An 8227-nucleotide genomic window follows, 5' to 3' on the forward strand; every position below is an offset into this window, starting at 1 on the left:
CTTGACATTTCAGTCTAGCAGTTTAGAAGGGGGATCAGGATGAGATCTCCAAATTGGATCCTATAAACAGAGCTGACTGTTGACATCAGACTAAGAGTAGTCATCACATGGTCCAGCAGCCCTTCCTCTGGGTGTCTACCTCCAAAATTTGAAAACATTTGTTTGCAAAGTTGTGCACACTCTTATATTCATCGCAGCATTATTCATGGTGGTCTAGACATGGAAACAACCGAAGCGTCCTTCGATAGAGAATTAAATGAGAAAGACGTGGTGCATATACACAATGGAATACCACTCAATCTTAAGAAAAGACGAAATACTGCCATTTGCAACAACATGGATGGACCATGAGAATATCATAATAAGCAAAATAAGTCAGACAGAAAAAGCCAAGAAGCATATAATTTCTCAAATGTGAGATATAAAACTAAAGGTAACAAATGAACAAACAAGACTCGCAACAAAAGCTCACTGACCCAGACAACAGTATGGTGGTTACCAGAGGTAGGGGGGAGGGAAGTAAAGGGCAGAGGGGACCAAGTAACTGTGAAACAAGGAGATTTGACATTGGATGATAAACACACAAGGCAATATACAGATGGTGTGCTACAGAATTACACACTTGGAATATATATAATTTTATTAACCAACATTACCCCAATAAATTTAACTCAAAAAAGACAGGTTGGGAAGGGATGCTTAAAGGGGTGATCTACTCCTAAGTCTTAAGGAAAACCTACAGTATTCAGGAAAGACTCAGAGGCAGGTAGTCCAAAAAGAAAAATAAAATCAAGGATTACAACATAAAAACTATGAAAAGAGTTTAGAAGGTCAGTACTGATTAGACAAGTAGTAAACACAGCACAGAAGTAAATGACAAGAAAAGACAAAACTGCTACTCAGCATGCAAACTGAATATGAAGGATATGGGACATTGAAGCCAAGAGTTTCAAAGGGCTCTCGGTGTACCAAGCGAGGAAGTCAGTACCCACGGACTGTGCTTCAACTACTAACCTCCAGGGTGCATATGTGTGAGTGGGTGGGTTATTCTTTGTTTTATGGATTGTTTTGGAAATTTGCTCCTTTGCCTTGTAGTCAGAGAATATTCCATACAATTTTCCCTCAAAAAAGTTATTGCAACAGAGGAGTCTGGCAGGACACACGGCAATCTCCCTCTCAGTTTAGGAGGGTCGTCCTGAGTATAGGGCTGGCTCTTAAAGGCACGAGAGGACAATAAAAAAAAAGTTATTGAAAATGAATGCAGCAGCATCCGAACTTGTGGTTCATATGACTCTATTAGTGAAGACTCTGACCCTGTATCCCCCAAATATACACTTACAAACACATGATCGCATGACACAATTTCATGTTGATAAAATACATATTTATATATTTTAAAAGTTAATGTATAGAAATATATTTTATATAATAGACAAACATACTTGAAAGGTGAGATAAAAAACAAATACAATTAGAAGTTCTAAAATCTCTTTCTTTACCCTAATAGTGCTTGGGATTATATCCCACTTTCCCCTTAAGACTGCTGGGCTAATTGTGAATAACTAAATTTCAGAAATATGCCGTGGATACTTGATTGTAAGTTATGTGCTCCATGGGTGAGCGAGTGTGGTCAGCATTTCCATTATCTACATTCCGTAGCTTTTACACGTTTGACCAAAGTCTGTTAGTGGCACCTACGCCCTCTGAAGGGGCATCTGCAATCTGTGTGTGTACTGGCTCTCTCACTTCACCTATGTTCAGGTAAGATGATCCCTTGCATAGAAATATAGAATAATTTCACCATTGGTTTGGATCATTTCCCTCGTGAAAATAATACATATATCTTTCACCATTGTTCTCTTAACAATTTTCCCTGCATGTCCTCTTTTGCGGGATGTTGATGTTGCCATGACTGCTTTTAATTTTTACGCTCTTGATCTTTCCTTGCCATTTCTTTTACTCTTTACTACATTTTGTTGTTTTAGTTTTGTCCCTTGGAAATGGCATCATTTGTATTTGGGCTTTTCCTCTATTTTCAAGTATAAAATGTAATCTATATTTATTCAGTTATAGACAAATTTATTTAAGTATATTTTGATATGTCCCTTGTTTATCATTTTCCCTGCAACTTACTTTGTTTCTGTCTTTTGCTTTGTGGACTATTGCTGTATATTCCCTGCATTTATCAATTAGACATTATCTAGAATATTTTCAAAACTTAAAATGTGCTTGAAATCACTTTCTTCAATTACTGACATTAAGAATGTAAGAGAATCTCTTGACTTTCCCATGTACATAAGAAACAGCTTGTTTCTCTCTCTTTAACTTTCTCCCACTTTAATTATGTGAAATGTCTTTTTTAGGCATGGATTATTTTATTTTGCATATTCTCTTTGGGTATATTTTAAATTTGCACTATTTTTGGATTTATATTTGCAGCAAGAATTTAGACTTGAATCCATCTGTCACTGGCATCAATGTTTGACATTAATTCTATTGTAGATGAACTTGTCCTCTTTTTGAGCTTGTTACTAATTTACATCCTGTTTCAAAGTATATTTAATTAAACATTTTAAAGGTGGATGGGTGATAGAATATTTGAACCTTTGCTTTTGTGAGAATTTCTTTCCTTCATATATTTCCATATTTTATATAATCACTTCTGTATTATTCCCTATATACTGTGGGAAAAGGAAGGAAGAGCTGGGAGTGACGTCAGCACAAGGTAGCCTGAGTCACTCTCTTTTCTCTCCTCTTTGGTCTACGACTAATTGGACACCCATAAGCAAACAAAAGTACCCTTGCACGTTGCACCAGGACACCCAGGTGTTTCTACCAACTTCTGCATCCGAAAGTGGGCAGAGTTCTTAACTCAGCCTCCAAAGCCAGAGAGGTCGGCAAGAAGGGGGCCGTCGCTGTGGGGCAGGACCGCAGCTGTGACCGGGGGTAAGTCAGAGTCCGGGCTGACTCTGCAATCACCAAGCACACAGAGCCATTTAAAGCAATGGAAGAACCAGGCAAATGAAAAAGTATTTGTCAGCCCTGAGGGACAACAAAAAACTCCAAGGAGATGCAGCCAGGCAAGGGTGGCCGTGACGTCACTTGTCCTCTCCTGCCCTCTCCAAGGGTTCCAATGAGTCACCAGGCCTGGCCTCCCACGCCGGCACCCTGGCGCAGGGAAATGGACTTTGGTGATTTATGGCACAAGTTCGGGAGGAACGTCACCCAAATGAGTGGGTCAGGTGGTGATGGCGCAGAGCTTCCCCCCAGTGGCGGGGGGGGGGGGGGCGGGAGTGGAAAATGAGGACTCTTCCCACAGATCACCTGCTCCCTCCTCACCGCTGTAGGGAACATTTTAACCCTCATTCCATTCTTCTACGTGTGCATCTGCTGCGCCGCTATGCTGAAGGGAGCAGAAACCAGACTCCGAGACGGCCACGTAGCTTCTTCTGTCTGTGGCAGGCGGTTCTCCCTTAGGATCAGGGATCCTATGCCCTTTGCCTTTTCTCAGCCCTAAGTTCAAGGCTGCCGGCCGCTCCTTGGCTTCAAGCTCACTGACTACGGTGGAATGCTGCCACCCGGTGGTAGTGGTGGGAATTGTCTCATGTGGACCCCAAACCAGAAAGCCTCAAATTACCTTAAAAGAAGGCTTTGAAAACAATGAAAATTAAAAATATAAACCCTCGAGAGCAAGAGTAAACAACATAGTGAGTCCCTAAAGTTAAGCAGACATGGTAAAGGCACATTCATTTGATGTTTGGCCAATAAAAGCAAAAGCTTAATGTATATTATGGATTTTTCTTTCCTCCTTCCTCTTGCTAAATTGTTACTTGGTTATGCTGTTTAAAAGGAAATTATAAGAACAGAATCTTCCTCAAGATCTCAGGAGTCAGGTATCCTTGACTGAGTGAAACACAGCTTTTTAAAATTAATGTCTTTGTCTAACAGGAATGTAGAGGGTTGTTTTTTTTAATTGTCTTTAATAGTTTTAACTTGTGTGTTAAGCTGAGACAGCTCAGAGGGTTCAGCCAGATGTGTGTGGCAACCGTGTTCGGATGCCTCGGAGCTGACTTCTAAGACTCTCATTAGGGACTCCTCACCCTCCTCACCCTCAGTCCATATAATTGACCTTTAAGTTTTAGTGAGATTTTTCTCGTGTCCCATAAAGGGGAGAAGGAGAAGCAGGAAAATGGAGGTTCAGGGAGGGGCTTTGCAAGGATTCTGGGCCGAGAGAGTGTGAAGGGACTCAGCGTCCAGAGGCAAGCTGTCAACGCTGAGCCTGCCTAGAACAGGTCAGAGTGGTGGCGTGACCCTCCCTTCCAATCATCCCCTTCGCGGTGGCCCTGTCTGACCAGAAAGCAAGGCACACCTGCGCTCCTGCAGTCTGAACAGGGCAGCTCCCTCTGAGCTTGAAACGAACATGGGGGCACCAAACAAAGTGACAACTTAAAACAACAGCGCCTTTGGGGCAACTCCTCTGAGGAGCGGTGGGAGTCCCGGGCTTCTCTGGGGCCTCCAAGGGTCTCTGCTGCGGGGCTCATCCCGGGTGAAGCAGGCAGCCGGCCTGGGTAGGATGCTCTGAATGGGGGCACATTGTAGTTCCCGACGGGTTTCCCTGCTTCCCTCCCCCTCGGGTTGTCAAATAAGCCATTACTCTCGTGGAAGTGTCTCCTGAAAACGGAGCAAAGAGCCCCGGAGCTGGTGCCCCCCATCCCACGATGTGAAGGGTTCATTCAGGCACCTCCGTGTGCCCAGGACCTGTCCTGCCCTGCCACACGCCTTCTGTGCTGCGTGACTCCCACTGTCCTGAAACCAGAAAAGACACCAGCATTGGGGAGCTGCCTGTCGCTACCAAACCCAATAAGCAGTGACAACGATTGAATCTTTATGGGTGCTTTATTCAGATGGCTGGTGATCTGAGAAGCCAGGGGATTCATACAGTGAATGAATTCCATCTTAAATTCCATTTAAAAATGGCCCTTTTTATAAGGAAAACAAAGTGTAGGTAAGGGGTTTGGAATTCAGGGAAAAGTTAATTGGACTGAAAAAAAAAAAAACAACTTCAGCCCTGGCGGTGGTCTTCAGCTGTGTCCCTTGTGGTGATCATCTCACCCTGACACGTGATCTGCGCATGTGTGGCACGTGACAAGCGTAGAGGCAGCTCGTGATCAGTGAATGCTCGGCACACATTGGCAGCACGTGATCCTCGAGTGTTTGGTAGGTGATCAGCGCATGCTTGGCACGTGATCCGCACGTGTGCAGCTCCTGATCCGGGCATTCACGGCAGGTGATCAACTTGTGAAACTATTTAGTAGTTAACAATGAATTTAATAGATAAGTATCCAGTGTAAATGTTTATATAGCTGCATATGTCTTCATTAATTGCAATCTGCCTGTTCCAGTATTCCTTGCTCTTTTTGAGATCTTAGCGAGTATTAGCATGCCAACTCTGCCCCCACCACCAAGAATTTGAAGGAACTTGAGCTGAAAATGGAAACAGTGTGCATCCAAGGGACAGAGACTGCCCTGTCCCTATTCCCCTGAGTTTCTCAGTGGTCCAGAGCATCGATTGGAGGAGTCTTAAAGTTCCCTTTGGCCTCAGTGCCATGAAGAATTGGTAAGAGGAACTGTTCCCAGGCCTGCCACAGGTCATCACGCAGGAGGAAGTATGAAGGTAGGTAGTTACCCCAGGAATCATTGGAAACTTGGTCGGAATTTCATAGATCCTAAAAGCCAGGGAGGAGGGAAAGGGTAGTCAGTTATACAGAATGAGAAGGTGACAGTTCATGGGAGAAGCACTGGTTGCTCATGCCGCTAGCAATTTACCTTTTAAATTTACATTTAAAATTATAAGTAGATAGACACCTAAAGATGGAGCCTGATCACCATCACTGTAGAGCTGGAATTGGTAAAATATAAAAGCCTTCCAGGAAAAAAATAACTAAATCTAGTACATTAAAATTAATTTTACCTAAAATCTAGTATAGAATATTTAACTGACCAATTTATCCGTAAATAGAATATTTAAATAACACAGTCTACTCATTTAAGCATTATCTTTTGGTAAACTTTTGAATGTGGATTCATTTGTGTTTTGGTGATGTTTACTTTATATTGTCTAAGGTAGAGGTTGGGAAACTGTAGCCTATGAGTAAAATTGGGCCTGTTATCTGTTTTCGCAAATAAAGTTTTATTAGAACACAGACACTTCATTTGTTTAAATATTGTTTGTGGTCCTCTTGCAACAGAAACCATTTGGCTCGAAAAGCCTAAAATATTTACTTTCTGGCTATTTATACAAAAAGTTTGCCAAATCCCAGCCTAGGGCTTAAGCAAGACAAAATATATTTGTTGTCTTATATTTACAATACTAAATGGATCTTATTTTATTTTCTTTAGAGCATGTTATGATCTTATTTTATGAAGGCTTTCCAAACATAATGACTGGACATTGCAAAGAAAGAATCTTTAAAGATCTTGTCCTCTACAAATGGAGCATCAACTAGAATATTAGTTCTAGGCTCAAGCTGACATTTATAGTTGTATAAAAGCAATGTTCTTCAGCTTGTCATATAAACTTAAGTAATTGCTCAGAGGAGCTGGAAAAGAGCTGCTGTTTTGTGAGGAAAAAGTCCCATGAAGAACGCTCAAGCCTCAGACTTTCGCTTTTCCTTCCATATACTGACCACCACTCTCATGTTGGTGCATAGATTTTCTGACCTTTAGGATTAGTGTCCACAGACAGCGCTAAAGTCAGACCAAGTGGGCAGTATATACGCACAAGAACATCACAGCATTTTCCTATGAAGTGACACATGACCTAGAAAAGTCCATGTTGCAAGTCTTAAATGTAAGACCCCATGTCCTATTGATTTTCCTTTATCTCTCTAATCTTACAATGTATTTTTTAAAATATGTTTTTCAGTTGCAGTTGACATACAATATTATGTTAGTTGCCGTGTGCAATACATAGTGATTAGACATTTGTGTAACTTACAAAGTGACCACCCCAGGAAGACTAGAATCCATACATAGTTGTTGCAGTATTACTGACTACATTTCTTATGCTGTACTTTACATCCCAGTGGCTGTTTTTATAACTGGTAATTTGTGTTTCTTAATCCCATTCACCCTGTTCATCCATTTCCCCAACTATCAATTTGTTCTCTGTGTCTGTGAGTTTTGTTTATGTTGTTTTTTAGATTCCATATACAAGGGAAATTACAGTATAAGATATAGTTATGAAAAGCATCTTCTATTCCAGTTGAGTCAGGTGCTCCTTGCTTTATCTGCTATCTTCATTGCCCATTTCCCCTGTGGGCTGTATCATATAAGACTTTAAACACTGTTGTAAGAAGCTGTGTGGGCTGAGAACCGGAGGTCTATCTGTGGGCTCCAGATACGTAGTGTCTCAGCCCAGACAGGGTCGAAATGAGTATCAGTGTCTTTAAAATGAAAATCTCTATTCAGGTTTGAAAAAATAATATTTGAAAAAACAGAAAAGGGGAAAAAATAAAACTTATCCATAATATTTCTCTACTTCCTATAGAGTTATTCATTTTACAATTTTTGTGTATATATTTTTTCAAAAAAATTTTATGGACATATTTTTTTAATTTAAATTAAATTTTTTTCTATCACCATTTATACTCCATACCATCTCCACCTCCACCCACACACCTCTTCCCCACAATCACCATGCTGTTGTCCTGCCCGTGGACACATTTAAAGATCAAAAATTAGTGCCATTTTCATGCAGGAACCCCTCCCCCACAGTACCACCAGGTTGTCTTATCCCAGGACTTTCAGCATTTTTTAAATGTGACTCAAGAGTAAGAAAAGCGTTGTATATTGTGATTTGTAACACATACATTTATACACACACAATAAATATATATAAATAAACATATATTTTAAAACAAAAAATACCAAAAACCAGACCTAACCCTGACTGTATGACATATGTTCAATTTTTTTATCTTACTCTTTCATTAAAAATACTGATGACCAGCTAAGTTGATTTCATGAATGATATGAAGCTGAAAAAAATGGTGAAATTTCGGGATAAAATAAATATGATGTGAAAAGCATCTTATCAGGCAGAGCAAAAGTCTGTAAGGAGAAGGGATTTTCCATGGATACTGTGAGAGTCGGCACCCCCACCACGGATGCCTTCCCCTGTGTCTGGGCTTGCCATCCACCCGACACTCATTTTGTTCAGAACCTT

General features: G+C 40.9%; 1 pseudogene; it reads left to right on the plus strand.

Annotated features, from left to right (window-relative positions):
- Positions 1-1084: 1084 nt before the first annotated feature.
- LOC119042463 (uncharacterized) lies at positions 1085-1235 on the plus strand (annotated as a pseudogene).
- The last annotated feature ends 6992 nt before the right edge of the window (positions 1236-8227 follow it).

Source organism: Artibeus jamaicensis, unplaced genomic scaffold (genome assembly GCF_021234435.1).
Source record: "Artibeus jamaicensis isolate MK-2021 breed Jamaican fruit bat unplaced genomic scaffold, CSHL_Jam_final scaffold_916, whole genome shotgun sequence".
NCBI lineage: Eukaryota > Metazoa > Chordata > Mammalia > Chiroptera > Phyllostomidae > Artibeus > Artibeus jamaicensis.